The following is a 20330-nucleotide window of genomic DNA, read 5'->3' as shown; positions in this document are numbered from 1 at the left end:
CAAATACTTATTTCTTAGGAATCTTTGTTTTCCATAAAATTTTCTTCTTAGTGTCACAACAGTATCAATTTTCCCGGAGTAGAAAATCAAATCAGGAGTCTTCTGACAATGTTAAGAAAATGCCTGTTTGTTGTATAAACCAGATGTCGATCATGCCCAGCAGTGGATTTGCAGCCTGAGTCCCCCTTATCCTTTCGGTGTAAAATTGATGAGATTAACCCCACACAAAAAAGAAGACAGAGAACCTTCTTAGCAGGCAGGGCGGAAAGAATATGAACAATATTGGAAACTTATTTGTGCGGGACAATGGGTGACATATGACACTCCTGATGAGTGTTGTGGGAATTAGAAGAGCCAAAAATGGTGAGTAGGACCTTCTTACATGTAGGTTTTTGATATAAGGTTATAGATGGTTTACACGATTTCCATTTATTGTATTCTCAATTCACTGATAATACTTCTATTTTTACTAACCACTGAGACCTAAGCAAAAAATTAGGTCAAGAGTCATCTACATCTTTGAGCTAATAATGCCATGTTTCAGATGAATGCAATTATATTTTTAAAGTAGTTCAATATTAGAAAGAATTATTCTGGCTATGAAACATATGCAAATGCACCAGCCTGAGACTTTTCCTTTCTGTCCTCTTCCTCTCCCCTTCTTGCCCTTCAACTTTCTTGTTCTATACTCAGTCCCAAAGGACTTTGGTATCTATAATTTGGAATCTGTTTGGTTCTTCAAGAAATAACCATGAAACAATGTAAGGACAAAATTTGATGTAGAAAAACATTTCTCTGACTTCCATTTAACAACAAATAATCCCCAGAAAACCTCTAAAAATGTAATTTGGGGACACTTGCACAAGTTTCTTCTATAAGAAAACTGGACAAGATTTTCATTAAACGTGGCCTTATATATTGGAATTACTTATAGTCTTTGTTACATTAATCAAAACAAGGTCAACAAGCTGTCCAGAACTGTGGTTCTTTACCTCTTTTGTAGCAGTTGTTGACATGTCATGCTCAAAAAACACAGAAAAAGCTACTTGAGTGTATATATAACAAATATTGCTTACACTAGAAGCAACCACAAATCTCTTCAAAATACAAAGAAATCCCACATATATCAATGCATCGGGGGGAAAACATTCTTATTTGCCTTTCAAAGTAATCAGTTTTATCCCCAGAAAATAGGTCCAATTTACTGACAGCTATAAGCTGGATAGTAAATTGACTCTTTATGATATCATCTCTGCTGCTGTTACACTATGGGCTTGGTTCAAGATTCATTGTCCAGCTGCTCCATGAAATCCTGCATAAAGATACACCAACCCTGAAAGTAATCTCTTTCCCAGTTCTTTGTGGCCCTGGAAAGGCACAGAATTTATGGGGACCTGTTAGAGAAGTCAGGCTAATAAAAACAGAAAGATACTCTAGTGCTCTTGGCAGTGCGTTGTGCTTATAGATGTAAAACTGTTTAAACTCCTTTGTCCAAGATGATATTCCTGCCATCCAGTGAATGAAATTCTGGGAAAAGCTAGCCAATCGCATTCAACAATGCATTCTATTTATTGCGACTAGTAATAATTAAATCTGTCCAATGAAAAATGGCAGTTTGTTTATGACAGTCCTAGTTTCTTATTATGGTTTTCCTTTACTCTAAAACTGCATTTGTCTGTAGCAATGACTGTCATAAAGTTTCTCATAAGAACAGAGTGATAAGTATGGCATAACAGTATTGATAGAACATTAGAAATAAAAGCATGTCTTTCCTTTTTACTTTTTAAACCTTTCATGATGCTCTTTTCTAGAGCCAAATTTTCCATTAAATGAGGAAGAAAAAAAAAAAGCCCTGATCTATAAATTACTGAAGTAATTACTTATTATGGCTATTTTTGAAGAATTGAGGATTTTAGAGAATAAAAAAATACCAGGAGTGTTGATGTTTTCAAGGACTAAAATCTATTTGAAAAAGTATAATTTGTGTAATGGTAGATATGATTGTTATATTACTTCTGTCTAAATATTTAAATCTTATTTAAATTAAAGCAATTAGTGTACTTTTTCAGGATACAAGTAGAGTGAAGTGTTGAGAGCAGGGGTTATGAGGAAAACCTTACCTTCCTGAAACACTGTATAAAAATATTTTGCACAAGTTATCTTCTTTATATTAATCTAAGGTGAATGGACAGATGAGAGAAAGGTAACACATTTACTGGACTCCAGAAATACAAGCAGTAAAGTCAAATGATTTTTCTTAAGATGTTTTTCTAGAGCTGTGCTGTCTGAGAGAATAGCCTCAGACACACTATTTAAATTAAAATTAATTTAAAGTTATTGACGTTAACAATGCACTTCCTCAGTTGCACTAGCACATTTCAAGTACTCAGCAGCCACGTGTGGCTGGTGACCACAGCACTGGACAAAATAGCTTGCAGAACATTTCCATCAATGCAGAGATTGCAGTTGGGAAGTGTTGTTCTGAAGAATATTTTTTAACATTTCTACAGCCTTTTAATGTTCATGGAGTATGTTTTTATAGCCAATGGAAAGTATGGAAGCAATAAGAGGAGAGAAGCAAAACATTGTATAAAAATCTATTGTAATCGTATCTTGGTTTGGGGGAATTAAAAAGATGATTTTATTTATAGAAATATATAAAAATATGTAGATTCTCAATATTGTTGCAATAGCTAATGGTCAAGAACTTTTTAACCCTAATGCTGTGTGGAACTTACACAATAATCCTTTATTGAATACTGTTCTAGATACTTGGAATACATGAGTGGAAAAAAGTCTCTGCCTTCAAGGACCCAGCATTCAGATTTTGCTTTAGTACCTTTCTATAATTACTTTATACCAACCTTAAATTTTAGTAGATATGTTGTTTCACTACCATTTGTAGATATTATTTATACTTTTAATACAATTAGGTGTGAACTATTAGTAAATGAGAGATTTAGATGACATCTGGGTTTAATAAAAGCCTTTTTTTCCCCAATATAAGTTCCCTAGCATTATTTCTTTTACTTTTAAAATTATCTATTCTTGTTCATTTCTTCTTGGTTTCCTCCATATACAGGCTCTCTCTGAGACAAGAGATATAGTTAATATGCCAGATCTTAATTAAAAATTATGATAAATAATGAAAGCCAAATCTGATAAATCAGGCAGAAATATAAAAACAGACAAAATAGCTGATAATTATCTTCAGTAATTTTTTAAAATTCCAAATTGATCCAATTATTGTCTAAAATCCTCACTTCCTTCTTTCTATATTGATGATTAAATAGACATACAACCCTAGTTTCAAAAAAGACCTAATGGCAATTTTTCTCTAAGCCAATTTTTCTCTAACCTTATTTCATCACTAATTCCAGCCTTTATGTTTATATTCTTATTCTTCACTGGAAAGAAATTTGAACAAGCAAACACATTTTGGCAGAAAAAAAAAAATCATCCAAAGCTGTTAGCCATAAATATTCTTGTAGTGTCATACTCCTATAATTCATACTGAAATCATAGAACTTGAATTACGTGTGCTATTGTGTAGTGGGCAAAATTCCTTTGCATATGCACACATATACGCACAACCATGCACAAAGTTTAACTACATTTTAACTGTGAGCTTAAGTTACCATAAGTCTGGCTAGTCAAAGTTAATAGCATGACTCTATCTTTAGCCCATCCACTAACATATAACAGAAGAGTATGGAAACCATTCACCCACTGTGCAAAGACTGGAAGTAAAGTTTCTGGAATTTATTGATGTAGTTTTACTATAAGCATGTTCAAATTGATTTCAAACATTGAGCAAATAAGGACTTACATTTTAAACTGTTAAAACAAAATGTGGAAACTATAGACCTTCTTCCAGGATGTCACTAATTTTGAATGTGCATTTTTACTTTCAGGATAGTGTGATGAGCAGGTGTTCAAGAGAGTGTTAATGCCTGTTTCAGGTGAAATACAGGACATGTGTCAATGGGCTAGTTCCACAAAGATCTAGTGAGCCTAATCTTGTATCACACTCTATACCAAGCAATGGCAAAGTAGAGTTGAATAAGACACTTGTCCTCACAGTGTAGCTAGTTAAAAAAAAAAAAAATACACAAAGGGGCTTCCCTGGTGGCGCAGTGGTTGGGAATCTGCCTGCCAATGCAGGAGACACGGGTTCGAGACCTAGTCTGGGAAGATCCCACATGCTGCGGAGCAACTGGGCCCGTGAGCCACACTACTGAGCCTGTGCATCCGGAACCTGTGCTCCGCAACGGGAGAGGCCGCGACAGTGAGAGGCCCATGCACCGCGATGAAGAGTGGCCCCCACTCGCCGCAACTGGAGAAAGCCCTCACACAGAAACGAAGACCCAACACAGCCAAAAAAAAAAAAAAAAAACCACAAAGGACTAATAGTAATGCAGTGTGATAATTACCATAAAAGAAATATTTATAAAGCAGGGGTCTAGAAGAGGCAATGATTAATGGAAGGATTTTTTCACATGTTTTAGACTAATAATTTCATTGATATAAAATACTAGTTTGATGAACACAGTTGCACACAATCTATAATAGATACTGAAAACGTGTTAATATGTGTTAATCTACATATTAATTCTCATCAACATCATGTTTTATTCCAAAGCCTCTAAAATTTAGCCTTGAATAAGAAGATGTTTTCAGGTTGTTCAGAAAATATAGACATATCCCCATTAAACATCATGCTTTGGAAAGAATATTTTGAAACACATGGAAGAATATATCTTTTGGTGAAAAATTTAAGCCCAGGATAAAATTTGTTCGGCACTGCTTACTGGTATGAAACCATGAAAATAATGTTTAATGTTAACATGGTATATTTTGCCATATAAAAATAATGAATGGGCTGTGAAAAAACAAAAACAAAAATGTTTAGTCTAGGTGACAGGGACTCTAGTCCAAGATTAAGTCAGTTTTTGATGTGTCTAGGCATTCAAAGCTCCAAACATAACTCAACTGGAGTTTTCAGAGAACAAGTTAGCAATATAATCCCAAGATTTGGGTTGCTTAGTCTACAAATGAATACTGTCCCTTTCCCACCCAAAGTCTAAGATTTTTCTTGGGACAGTATTATTGCCCCCCGTCAAATGATGATAGAAAGATAGGTAGATAGATAGATAGATAAAGTTGAATGAATAATGGTCATACAAAGTTTTCTGAAGATTAATTGCGAGATGAGAGACTATTCCATCCATGAAACTGATTTGTTTATATAAATGATACAGTATGTAAAACGTTATCTTTCTTGTAATTACTAACTACTACAATATTTTGAAAATATGTTCAAAAGCTACATGATGGGTTTCTCTTTTTAGAAATATGTATGACAGGACAGATGAAATTAATCAACGGCCTCAAGCTGGTCCAAGGGCTGAAATTCCTCAATTATTCCTGGAGTTGGTGGTTTGTGGAATGGGGTGTGTGTGTTTGTGAATGTATGTAGGCCTTATTGAGACCCTAATTTTGTAACCACAAACTCACTCACCCAGAATCAAAGAGTGATATTTCAAATACAGTAATTTATTTTACATAGTCCATTAATTACATTCGTTTTCTGCATATATCCAGATGTGCACATAAACATTCATTGGAGACTATAGTATGTTTCTGCTCTAAAATAGTTCACAGCACAGCATATAGCCATCCATTCTCCCTGGGGATAGGTGATCTGACATCAATTTAAATAGATGCGGGCTGAAATTTTAGGTTTGGTTTAAAACTTGAGCTTTCACAATCTTAGCCTTACACTGGACCTGAGTTCACTCTTCCTGGGGAGATTTTAATGGCATCCCAATCTCCTAAACAGTGTGCAGTACATTCTGTTTTTCACATTACAATTTCTAATGTGTCCTTGAAATACCTGGGGTGCTGCGGATTGTTCAACCACAATTCACAAGTCTTGTATTATGTAGCTGGAAGAATACTTAGAAGCTCTGGTAATAAAAATGACAATAAATGGTTCTTAACAATTTATTTAAATTTAAAATAATATATCTGAAATGTTCTGATATGAGTATATTCAAATGCCTGTATGCAATGTGATTTCAAACCTTTTAAGATTCTCCTTTCCTTATCATTTTGTCTCATCTGAGAGGCATAGAAACCAATCCTGTACAGGATAAGCAATTATGACTTTTAGAAGGTGTTATTCTTTGAGTCTTAGTTCTCTCTCCCTTTGTGTTAGACTCATTATTGGTGGCTGCTTTTTAGCTCTAAAGAATGATAACTAACAAAGGTTCTCATAAATCTAGCATCTGCTCTTTAATTTGTCTTTGTAGAAATATATTTTCTCTATAGAGACATCACACTTCTTATTTGGGAGAACATATTTATTAAGTACAAAATTATTTTAACGTTATCCCTAAGAACTGATTTTAAAACAACAAAAGCTGTGTAGACTTGCCAGTTTGTCTTTAGCTCAAAACTGTTAGCTTTCCTATTACAACACATGAATAAATAGAAGATAAAATTTTGAGCAAGTATGAATTCATTTGAAATAGATAGATTGCGAGTTTCAACTTTTTGTGATTCCCATTTGACTACCTAAAGCTAAAATGCAGCTTCTTAGAACAGGGGGAGATGGGGACTTATTAAAAATAATATCACAAACTTTCTTGGACACGAGATGAATTTCATGAACAACCTCATGACAAGTTAAGTGCAAATGAATCAGAACATATGGATTAAATTTCCCTTGAAGTATACATGATTTTGTAAATTATGAGAAAAAAAGGGAATGGGAAAATGCAGTTTTAACTTTGCCAAACCCAAGACATTTGAACAATTGTTGAGGAGAGCATGCCAAACCCGTACTTTCCTCCTTTAAATCCACCTAATATATGAAGAAACGCTTTCAACTTATATACCCAGATCCTTCTCAGGAGCTCAGTACTTTTTTAATTTCCTCATGTCTTCTTCATAGTAGCCTTGTAAACAAATTTTAGATATAACATTGCAATTTTTACTTTACATGTGTGATTACGGTGAAAAAAGTTGAAAAATTATGTGCTTTGTAAATAAGGAAGAACTAAGTGTTAGAACTTAAATTAAGTGGAAGCCAATAAATTCCATAGTTACCAAAGTCTATTATATAAAAAACATAATCCTCAGCAACATCATGAGAAATAAGTACTGTGGACTGATATTATGAATTGATTACAGAAGTTTCTAACTATACTGAAGGCAACACCATTTCTATTAATACAGTTTTATACTCAATATGTAACAGAAAGTTTTTGGTCATCTCCAGATTTATTTTTGTAATGACTTTATAAGGAAGATGTGTTCATTTTTTAAAAAAAATAGATTCCAGATAAACCATAAGAAAAAAATTCAGAAATAGCATCTACAGTAACATTTTGAGGTATAATCTTCCACACATTTTCCTAAATATAATTATATCTAAATACTATTTATAACACATATGCCATAATATACATCATATATTGTTTATTCTAATTCATGTTAGACTTATATAGTGTATATAGATGCTATATATATATATATACACATATAGATTTTATGCATAGATTTTGTAATTGTCTTAAAATTTGACCATACTACATAACTTATTTTCTAATCTGAAATTCCCTCTCAATTTATTGTACTTTCCTTTTTTAATATATCTATATGTCAATAACATAATTTAAATATCATCATTATCTGATCCACACTGGTTAGACACATTTATGGTTTTAATTTTGTCTATATTAAAAATGGGTATAGGCAAATCTTGAAGTTCTTACTTACAGAGCTTGTAAACTTCTAAATGACCACACTGCTTCTTGTCAAACAAATTTCAGTTCAGTACTCCTGTAGACCCCACGGGAGTAGCAAAACTACCTCTTTGATTCACTGCTAGCTTCCCCAGACTTACAAGAGTGCAGTATATAAGAGAGACTCAATGCATGAATGAATGCATGAATGAATGGATGAATGAATGAATTAGTATTCCTGTCCTAGAGTCCCCTAAACACTGTGCTCTCTTTGAGTATCGATTGCTCTGATCTCCTCCACACTTTCTGGTCTCTACCAGCATAGGGCACAATCCTACTCCTTCTTCCCTTATTTATTTCAATCTAGATAGCAGTCCTACCAACAATAACCTTCTTTTAGTTTTGTGGTCAATTTATTTGATATGGTTTTTGCAATGAGCATGCATTTTTCATTAGAGAAGTCAACCTAAAGATAGAAACTTTATTTGTCTGAAGTACTAAGTAGGAGGATTTATATTAACTTGGAAACTAGAAACACGAATTGGCTGAAGCCAGTAAAAGAAACAGAGAAGAGATATGCTCATAGGGTAAAATGTGGATTCCTTTACATCTACTGTTACCCCCCTGAGAGTCATAAATATATATTGCTTTCAGTCTCTCCCCAGCTATGCCATCTCTGGCATCATTTGCACTGGGTGACTCAAATACTTGAGATTTTTCATTCTACCCACTTTCTCAGAAGAAACAGCCAAATTTCTTCTCAACCAATCACTTTCTTACTGCTCAAATTAACCTCTATATGAAGCAACAATACCAAATGTTTTCTTTTTTTCTGCCAATGGATTTTAAATAAGTACAGGTTTAGCTTTGTACACACTGCAATTATTATGCATCATGAATTTACTTAAAACTAAAAGAATTTATCAGAACATTCGGTTAATGTAATTACCATAAGCAATTGCCATGTACCCAGCATTGTGTGTTATTATTAGTATTTCTACAAATGATGATTAAATGCTTTTCAAGTATTAGGCACCAAGTTGAATTTAGCCTCATATCAGATGCGGCCAATGACGTCAAGTTACTTGCAGCTAGTAAAAGAAAAAACAGAAACAGAAAGAACAAGTGACTGTGTGATAACTGAAATGACAAAGAAAGCCTGGGAATTTATGGGAGCAAATAGGAAAACACTTGACTGTGTTTAGACAGAAGGGCAAGGAAAACTGCGTATAAGAGCTAAAGTTAGAAATTAGGATAGGAAGGAAAAGACTAATTTTAAAAATATTTAGAATACAGAATTACTAGAACCTGGTGAGCAATTTGATGTTGGTAGGGATGGAAGAAGAATTGTTGCATTTCTTTGTGACTTCAGGCTTGGGTGAAAAAGCACATGTCAGAAAAACAAAAGATGTGTTAGAGAGCCTCCTGCAGACAAAAAGGTGAGCAAGGGGAGTAGATAGATGGAGAGTTATATAAGCTATATTACATAAATATATATAAACTTATATATGCATATAAATATATATCTATATATCACAGCTATGTATCATATATGTGTTTATGGATATGCATTTAAAAATAGAATCATGTTCTGTATACTATTTTGTGGCCTCCTTTTTTAGTTATTGTTCACATATCATGAGCCTATTTTCACCTTAGTTCATATAGATCTGTAACATTATATCCAATACTGATATAAAAGTCTATTGGATGGGAAAAAAAAATGTCCATCAATGGGACATTGGACAAATAAGTTCTAGTGAATCCCTGAACCCTGGGACACAGACCAAAACTGCAGGAGGTGAGCAGTGGGCAAGTGAGTGAAGCTTCATCTGCCGCTCCCCGCCACTCCCCGTCACTCGCATTACCGCCTGAACCATCCCCCCCATCCCACCCCCATGGAAAAATTGTCTTCCACGAAACCAGTCCCTGGCACCAAAAAGGATGGGGACTGCTGCTCTAAAGACCTGTAAACAACAAATTATGTGATCAGTATTTTGTATTAGAAAGATTTCTCTAGCAAAGTATTTTGGAGGAGCCACCTAGACACCATAGAGAATGTCAATTATGAGTAGAACTTGCAAGTATCAACTACAGAGAAAAGGTGAATTGTATTTTAAAGATATTAATATGCACAATCAGATGGATTTCATGACTAATAACATATTAATTAGAGAAGTAAAAATAAGCAATACAAGAGGAATTGAGGAGTTTGGCTTGATGACAAGGAAAAAAAAGGATATAACTTACCTGGATAGAGAACACTGAAAGAGGTCTCCCTGTGGGAAATGAGCCAGAGATGCTGAGTCCAGTTTTCAGTTTCACATTGGAAGAGCCTGTGGGACATTCCAAAGGATGTGCCTATAATTCAAAAGAAGAAATTAGGTTGGGATCATAACTATTGGTGTCTTCTGTAGAGGGGTCATCATTATAGTTTTTGGTATAGATAAAATTATTCTGGAATAGTGTGCAGACTGAGAAGAGTTGAGAGTAGAAAACTAAGCAGTGAGAAGGAGGACCCAGTGAGGCAGGGATAGAGGAGAGAGAGCCCTAAGAGGGTTGTCATGGCAGAAGATGGAGGCAGATGTTGTTTTGAGATCAATAAAAATAAGTATCAAAATGTTTTCAATAGTTTTGACAAATAGTAAGATACCAAATTATTTTCATAAAAGCAGTTCCAGTCAATATAGAGGGAGAGAATCCAGATTATGATTGACTGAGAAGTAAATGAACTTGAAGTAGAGTCAAGGAAGGTCAAATATTTTCACGGACTTTGACATAAAGGGAAAGAGAATAACTGAGTGGGATTCCAGGAGTCAGAAGAATCTGTGTGTGTGTTTTGTGTACTCACACACCCCTGTGTAAATGCATGAGTGAGAAGTTTGGAAGAACTTTAATATTTGTGAACTGCAAGGATGCCACTAATGAGAGAATGACATATATAGAAAAGGAAAAATAAATAAGGAAAAAAGGTATGGGATTCAAAGCATTGATCAAGAGATTACTCCTTGAAAGAATACAATCTTCTGTTAAGATGGGAAAGAAGAAGAAACTTATGTACAAGCAAGGTGAAAAAAAGTTCATCGTTGGTTGTTTCTAAGGCAATACATAAACAAATGTAATGGAATAGATTACCAATAAAAAGAAATATCAAATGCAATGGAGTTAGTTTGAAAGGATCTCACTTTACTCCTGGAACCTCAGTTTATTCTGTTCCACATTCATGAAGATATGTGGAAATGGTTAGCAAATGAACACTCTTGCCTCCTTCATAAAACTAAAACCTCTGTTCTCAAACCTCAAGCCTTGTTTCTGCATTAAAGACCTTTCACTGACATTATGTTTCACTCCTTTTAATGTCTTATTTTTTTTTTACTTTCCCTGTTTTAAATAAAACTACTTGACTCTAGTTCTACAAATTCTCAACTTGCTCCTGCTTCCCAGACTCTTGAACCCTGAAATTTACACTTAGTGAGTGACTTGTTCAACATTAATCTCTTAATACCAGCTATCTTGTTCTTATCCATATATCTATATGAGAACTGATCCCTGAGAGATTGCCTGTAACTTGTTGACAAAGTGACTTTCTCTCAGTTTTATTCTCCATTACTTCTCTGAACCATTTAAACTTCTGGATATCCCTTAATACCCTCTGTACAAGCATTGCTTTTAATTTTTCTTCTGTAGGATAAATTTTAAATTTGCAGTTTTATTTTCTGTGTTCCCCAACAACAACAGTTTTAGAATAAAATTGAAACTTATACACTTATTGGAAAAATTTTGAAAATTATAGTGTTTTATATATATGAAATCTTTAATGGCATAACATTAAATAATGCAGTTAAATTATACATTAAATTATTCAGTCTTTTTAAAATGAATATGACTCAACAACCTGGGACTGATCTAGAAAATCCTAGAAATTTTCAAAGACAAAACAGTAATACCATTTATGATATTATGTTTTAGACTGAAATAGAATAAATTCTATTGGAGGATAACAACCTTAATTCACAATATTAATGTCAAGTCAATAAAAACAACTTTAGGCATCTCTCTGATTCCTTAACAAAATATTGTTAAAATACAAAAACGTCCCCCAAAAATCCCAGTCAAAAGTGGTCTTCATAATATATTTCGCCAAAGGTAAAAATTTAATAATAACATTTTGGGGGGAGTAAAATTGTTTTACAATGTTGTGTTAGTTTCTGCTGTACAATGAAGTGAATCAGTTATATGTATACCTATATACCCTCCCTCTTGGACCTCCCTCCCATCCCCCCGCCACCATCCCACCCATCTAGGTCATCACAGAGCACTGAGTTGAGCTTCCTGTGCTTTATAGCATGTTCCTGCTAGCTATCTATTTTACACATGGTAGTGTATTTATGTCAAACCTAATCTCCCAATTTGTCCCACCCTCCCCTCCCCTTCCCATGTCCACATGTCTATTCTCTACATCTACATCTCTATTCCTGCCCTACAAATAGGTTCATCTGTAGTATTTTGCTATTTTTCTATTATTCCACATATATGCATTAATAAAGTCCCATAAGTATTTGTTTTTGATCTTGGAAATGTTTCCATTTTCTGCTTTAACCATCAACCCTTCAACTCTGCAGTCTCAGTTTATGAAAGGCATAGTGGTAAGTGCTGAAAATATGAAACTGAACAAAAATGGCACAGTCCCCTGCCATCGTGGAGCAAAGAGACTGGTGAGGGAGATAGTTGCTATTAAATCTTTACATAAATAACAATAAATTTACTGCTGAAATAAGACTCCAAAAGGAAGTTCATGAATCTGTAAGATTAGAAGACAAAAACAGATTTCCTTGAGGAAGTGATGTTTGGACTGTGACTGGAACGAGGACTAGGATGAGATATAGGTGTGAGAAGTAGGATGGGAAGACAGGAAAAGATCTTATGCAAAGGTAATAGAACAGGAGACATTAGGGCTTGTGTAAAGAACTGAAAGTCTGTTTGCAATAGAGCTAAAAGGGAGAACTGCGTGAAGTGAAGGTGCTAGAGAGGTAGGTAGAGATCTTGTTCAGCAGTCCATTCTAAAGCATCACAGCTATGTCTAACACAGAGAAGATGCTAGATAAATATATGAGGAGTGAATAAATAATTTTTATAATGTTGAAAAATACCACTTTGGAGACTAAACAGGAGAAGAAACAATTCCCCATGATTTCTAACAAGATTGGCATTTAAGAGATATTTGAGCCTGCAGTGAAAACAGAAAGAGAACAGCCACACGTTTAAATTAAGGCATGCCAACAACAAAGGAGCTTCACCACTGTGCGGAATCCAAGGAACAAGAAACAAAGACGAAATTTACTCCTTTTAAGTTTGCACACAAACCAAAGGCAATATTCATGGTAGAGATGTTGCCAGATTCTAAGCTCCAGCATTATTCATTTAACTCCATAGTGCTTATTTACTGGCCAGTAATGCAAGCAAATACTATGTTCCTAATTAAATACCTTAACATCAATATTTCTGAAGTCTTTGCCTTCAAATTTCCTTTACAAATTACTCTTTATTTCAGATGCCTCTACATTATCACATGTTTCTAGAATGTAACTAGACATTTATTTTTCTAAAACTGATACTTTTAACTGAAAAGCAAATTTTAGGACTGTATAACATTCACTTCCTTCCATGAGTGCCTTCTGAAACTTTCTTGGTAGTCTAGGGCAAGACCTTTGATATCAAGAGCTATTGACCGGCCTATAGCACAGAGGAATTTTAGGTCAGTGAAATTCTTCTGTGTGATACTCTAAAGATGGATACAAGTCATTATACATTTGTCCAAACCCATAGAATGTACAAAACTAAGAGTGAACCTTAAGGTAAACTATGGATTTGGGGTGATCAATATGTGTCAATATAGGTTCATGGATTGTAACAAATGTTCCACTCGGGTGGGTTGTTGATGATAGGGGAGGCTATGAATGTGTGGAAGCTGGGAGTCTATGTACTTTGTAGTTTCTGCTCAACACTGCTGTGAACCTAAAACTGCACTAAACAAAATAAGTTTTTAAAAACAAAAATAGAAGCAAAGTGAACTAGAATAGCCATGTGAAAATTTGGCAAAATAGACTTAAGACCCAAAGAATAAAGAAAGAGTAAAGACACCAAAAAAAAAAAAAAGAAGTATTAACCATAACCTCCATCAGCTCATATAGTCTAAGAGTTAATGGCACTTTCTATATCTATTTTTCATAAATTAAAAAAGGAAAAATAACCCTGCCTTACATAAATTAAGGACAATATTCCAACTTAAGATCTATGGAACATGAAAACTAGTACATGACGTAGAAGTGCCAATTGCTATTTTTTATTTCTAAGTCTTTTAATTCTCAGTATAAAGGCAAAAAACTTCTTGAGTTTGTTTTTGGAACTCTTTATTCCAAACAGACTACTATTCTTTGTTTCTTTTCTAAATCAAATTCTATTATTGCCTATTAAGTTGCATTTAATATCCACAGTGGCAGCACCATGTAGAAAACTATTTGGTATTTTATTAAACAATCATTTATTTTTCTATCCAATTTTATGGATTAGAGTGAAGCCCAAGCTAGTGATTTTTAATATTTAGGGGGATTTGACACCTCCTTATCTTTATGTGTCTAATTTTTGACATGTCATCTCCAAACAATACTCATTAGAACATAATTTTTTTCTAATTGAAGTGCATTTACAAATAATTTTTTTGGAGATTTTACAAGTCCTGAGATGGCTGGATAGTCAAAGATCTGTAATAAAGTCAGAGTTAAGAAAGAGTGATCTGTATGTTACATCTCTATACATGTTACACAATGAAAGAGCATATGATTTATAATGTTTATCTTAATTTATACAGCAAATATCTGTTCATTTACATATGAGAAATGTTCTTGGAAATTGAAGTGTGTTAACTCTTTCATGTGATATAAATAACCATACTTTTAACTGAATATTGTTGTTTTGTCATCCCTTACACTAGCTTAGAAGCATCTTGAAGTCTAAAGTCTTACTTGTATTGATTCACCTGTTTATTTGGGCACTGAATGAAGGATATGCTGTTGAAGAATTTAGATAGACAAGACCTATGTTTAAGTGTTCAAGGTAGGAATGATGAGTGACATATTTCATTTTTAGGTAGACAGTAGAAAACACTCACCTCCTTAAAATTTGGTATTAAAAGAAATGGTACATTTTAATTCATAATCAAATTGTAAGTTCCAGAAATTATTAAATTTATCACTCTAGCCATGTTCATCTTTTTCCACACTGTTAGGTGAGAACACACACACACACACACACACACACACACACACGGATATGTAAATATTAAGTTCAAATTTAAATTTAGAAAATTGGAAAATTGTTTATAGTATTCACTTACCAAAAACATGTAAGATATATCAAAAGTATAATTAAAATATCTGATACAGATAAAACAATTGAATAAAAAATATAAAGCTTTAATTTTTAACAAGATTTTTATCTATTCTTTCCTTTTCATGATTATACTATTATTAGGACCCTGAATAATATAATTGCCTCCTCCAAATGTCACTTTTTTATTTAGGCTAGCTAGGTCTCCAATTTTATGCTGGTTAAGATAGCCCTTCTTCCTAAAAAGATTAAGTTTAAATGGAAATCTATAAAATTCTCAAAGATGAGAACAATGTATGAGTCCATTTATTACAGCTCAGAAAATGAGACGTGGTGTAATTCATGACAAAGGAAATAAAAGGAATAAAAAAGAAGTAATTCTTAGCAAACATAGTAATTTTTAAAGGTTGATCTGAAGAAAGTGTACACATGAAAGTCATAGTGTTAAAAGACTCACATTGATTTATAGGTGATGGAATTAAAGCAGGTTATCAAAGGAAAATTGTGCAGAATCGCAATTCAAAAATAAAGCCCTGAAAATTTAAGAAGTTTAATAAGCTTGGAAACAACTCATTTAGAAGCAAACATTTGTCATCTGAAAACATTATAATGATAAAAAGAAAACATGATTTAGATAACCTTCTAGTATGGTGACTGCTCTGATATATCTAGAGGATTCTAATTTTTGAAGTCTAACATAGGATTTCTTTAAGTACACAGCATCTTATAATGTCAGATATATTAGCAACTAGAAAATTATTTTGTAGCATCTATAATGTGCACACATTGCAATTTCTCAGAAGCATCAACATGGAAGAGGTCTTAAGTATGTCATGGTCTGACCCCCATATACTTTCATATGCTTAGAAACTAAGATGCAAAGAGTTAAGTCTCAACTTTCTTTCCAACCTTATCCCTTCAAAATATAGTTTTTGAATCTTGACTCTTCTTTCTAGCTATGTTATCTGGGGTACATTTTTTAGTTTCTGTGCCTCAGTTTCCTCATTTCAATGCAGACATAATGATAGTATCAACGAAAAGTGTTGTTAGAAAGATTAAAGCTCTTGAAAGAGGGCCAGGCATATCATAAGTTCTCAATAAACATTAGCATTTACTTTGATGTGGTTGTGGCTTTTGTTGCTTTATTGCCTAGCAGAAAAGATGATTTATGGGTGGTGTGTGTCAATGCATCCAATAGGAGGTGCAATTGATAGTTAGAGGACAGTGAAATTCATAGTTTGACAATCTCTGATTTATTCCCTTGGGTTTCCAACAGTGTGTTGAATGTTTAGGGTATTTACCTCTTATAAGGCTTATAGTCCAGAAGATAAGAAAAATAAATTTAACAATAATGATATAGGATGAATGTTTTTTCTGGCAAAAATATACCTGAGAAATACATATTGATTTCAATTTTATTTTAGGTAAAGGTAACTAGGTATAGGTAAGCAAGAATATAGATTGATGATTCATGATTGCTAGATAGATATAAAATTATATTTTAGCTATATCACAGGTAGTTTTTGAAATATGAATAAAAGAGTATTTGATGAGTTAATGAAGATATATGTGTGCATGTTAAAATTGGTAAACATTAATATAATAAATTACAGTTTTATAATATAATAAATTCCATCAGTATAATTACAGTTTTACATTACAACAGGGATTACCAGCAACCTTATATTGTACCAACTACAAGTTCTCAATATTAGATAAAGTAAAGAGAAGCTAATACATTTCTCTAAAAAGTTAACTGCATCCAACATTGCCAAACACTGCAAAGCACCGCCTTACAGGGGTAACATTCAAGTTGATTAATATAATATTTTCTCTCACAAGTGGAATTATGTCACTATAATTCAAGGATACTGATGAAGAAGTAATGGTTAAAGTGAAATTTTTGACAACTGACAATATAACATATCATATAGATCACTTCTGTTACGATTTGTCAAAGAATCTTAAATTTTTTCCTATCTAAACTTTCACAAACACAAATAATAGATCTCTTTCCATATTCTCTGTAATAACATTTGCAGTAAATTTAATTTATAATATTGTACCAAGTATCCAGTGCTATACTGTCATTGAGATTATTGAAATGATAGTTCTGCTAGATAATCTATCAATCTGAATGGCGGAACTTGGACCAATCTCGTCTATATTAAAATTACCTTCCGTGTAAGAAACCTATAATTCTTTCCTTTTCTTCCACAACTTTACCTCTATTTTGGGTTTTATGAATAATTGCTTTTCTACTGATCAAAAACAAATTTTAGTGTACTAGATACACTATCATTGATCACTGTAAGTGCAAATGTATGAATAAAATATATTTATGTTTCAAACTAAAACTGACACATCTGTAATAAGACCTAATACACAATCTAACACATTACTATCTTTCTACCTAGGGAGGGAGAAAGCTTGGGCTTTATGAATCAAGATTTGGTCTAATAAAATACTGATGAGTTGCTTGCCCGTCATTCTTTTTGTGTCCTCCTTGATGACTCTGTTTTTTAATATAATACATTGAAGGTATTGCTATTAATTAATGCAGTGCCACAGAGTGCAAAATCATAACAAAAATTCCCCAGATTTGTTTCCAGTCATGAAGAGTATTGTGGGAGCAGTTTGTCTAAGATGGTTAAGGATAAATTAATATGCCATGTTTTTTAAATCAGGATTTTAAACCATTATTTTAAATAGTAGCTTATTCGGACTCTGCAAACTGGATTCACACCATTTTTACCTCTCTACAGGGACATCAGTGAGTTGATATTTAAAAATCCTTAGTAAGCAAGAGAAAAGCCATACACAGGAATCTCCAAAGTGGACCTTTTTTTTCAGAATATTTTGGAGAGCTTGAAGACCAAAGCCTAAAATAATGTAGCTGCAGCACTCAAACAATTGGCTTTGTAGACTGAACTTACTGATTTCCTTAAGTAAATTTGTTCTTTATTTGGTATATCCTGGTCCTTACAACCGGAAATTGAATTTTAAGTCTCTGATATCCTTTGCTTTTACATTGATATTCAAAAGAATAGGGAGTCTGTCTTCAAAATGGAGAGAAAAGTTCTTCCTCCTCCAGGAAGAACTGAGACAAAAAATATATATATAATTGGCAATGGAAATCAACAGGTTCCTTCAAACACAACCTTGGATAAAAAAAATCAATCAAAAATTTTGTTAACAACTAAAGGAGCAAGTAATAGTGTGTATACATTTAGTGGTGCCAATTATGAAAGTGTATGGGAAAACTTAAGTTCTTAAGTAGTCTGCATTCTGAGTTAGCTTATTTAATTCTCAGTGAAGACAGCAAAAGATGAATACCATTGGAAATTAATAGGTTCCTTTAGGTAAGTTTCACATGTGGACAATTTAGGCAAGGCTAAAACAATCAACTAGGTTAAGTGAGTAGAAAAATAATCAATTATTTTCCCATTGTCGAGATAAAGCAGCTTAATTGCTATCATTGTATTCTGTAACTTGTTAGCATTACATACTACAAAACACAGATGAATTTACAAAAGAGTAAATAGAAGTTTAACTACAGAATAATCCAAAACATATGGTTGTGGGTGTTAGTGTTCCAACAAAGAAATAGATTCCCCTTTTTTTCCCAAATTTTATTTCAAGGCAGCTAATTCAGTCATAAAAGGAATTGTTTCTAGAAGAAAGATGCATGAATGCCTACTGGACAGAGGGCTCTACATGAAGCTATGCATAGGGTATAGGAAAGAAAAATATTGTTCAAGAAATGAATCCAATAGAATTTGTATACATTTAACTTTCTTTTCATTGCACCTCCTGAATTAAAAAAGTGTTAAGCAAACAATTGATTACCAATGGGGGAAAAATAGAAGCAACCAGCCAAAGATCTGATTTTTTTTTTGTAATTTAATTGTGTTTTTCAAGATTGGTAATTCAATCACATGACAAATCCAAGCAATATTAAAAGATAGAAGTTAAGATGTTTCAGTTTGTCTCCTGTCTTGATCCAAACCATTCCCACCCACCAAGGCTTATTAATTTAATTGGTTTCTGATATAGTCTTTTGCTTTTTCAGGGTATAAATAAAGAATATAAAAACATGTGACAATAAAGAATATATAAATATATCCTTATTGAAAAATCTTACAATGTACCTTTTTTGGCTGTAAAGTTCTATAAGTTTTAACAGAAGTGTAAATTTGTGGAACCACCTCCAAAATCAGAACAGTGATAAGTCACATCACCACCCCGAAAGCCCCCCATGGTACCCCTGTATACTCACAGAGAGTCCATCTCTAACTCCCGACAATCATTGCTCTGTACTCCCAAACTACAATTTTATCTTTTAAGACTGCCATATAAATGAAATTACATAATATGTAACTTTTTGAAATTGGCTTCTTTCTCATAGCATAACATCTTTGATATCCACCCAAATTATTGTATCTCATATTTCTCTGAAGTTTCACTAATAGAGCATTTTGTCAATTTTTTTTCTATTTGTTTAGAGTTATCTGTAATACACTAGAGAAACAAATATTCTGGGTAAACACAATTCCTCTCTTTTCATTCAAATTTTATTAAAAATACAAATATATATATATATATATATATATATATATATATATGACTTCTCTAGAGAAGATATTAGAAGGGTTGTCAGGATAGGGCAAGACAAGAACTCTGACACCAATCACTCAACTTGGACCACTGTGTCTGGAAAACTACTTTAAAAAGACCAAAAAATATTCTCAAACTAATTTGTATATATTGATAGTCTGTAAAGTGTCTGTACCTCTTATTATAAATTTATCACCTTCATCTGTTTTATGCAGCCAAACCTTTCCCTATGGATTGTTTTACATATTGAATGCAAACATGCTCTTTATAAACACAAAGACAAAACAAATTCCTCCTAAGTTTTGTGATTATTTCCACACAACTATATACATATTTGTACACTTGCTTGCTTTGTATTCATTTACCTTGTCAATTGTCTCCATTTCTCAATTTACCTTGGCTAAACACAGGAAAAGTTCCACGTAAGAAAATTTAAATTCAGACTATTCTTTCCAGCACAGGGACCCATAATTCTGGGCCTTGATTTAAGTACTGGGACTCATAGTTTTGCAACAAATACATCCAATATTTAAAGTTTAGTTTTTCTTTTTAACCTTGAAATTTACTATTAATTCT

This window comes from Globicephala melas, chromosome 17 (genome assembly GCF_963455315.2).
Source record: "Globicephala melas chromosome 17, mGloMel1.2, whole genome shotgun sequence".
In the NCBI taxonomy this organism is placed as follows: domain Eukaryota; kingdom Metazoa; phylum Chordata; class Mammalia; order Artiodactyla; family Delphinidae; genus Globicephala; species Globicephala melas.
The sequence above is the reverse complement of the archived record's forward strand: the minus strand, read 5'-3'. Positions refer to the sequence as shown.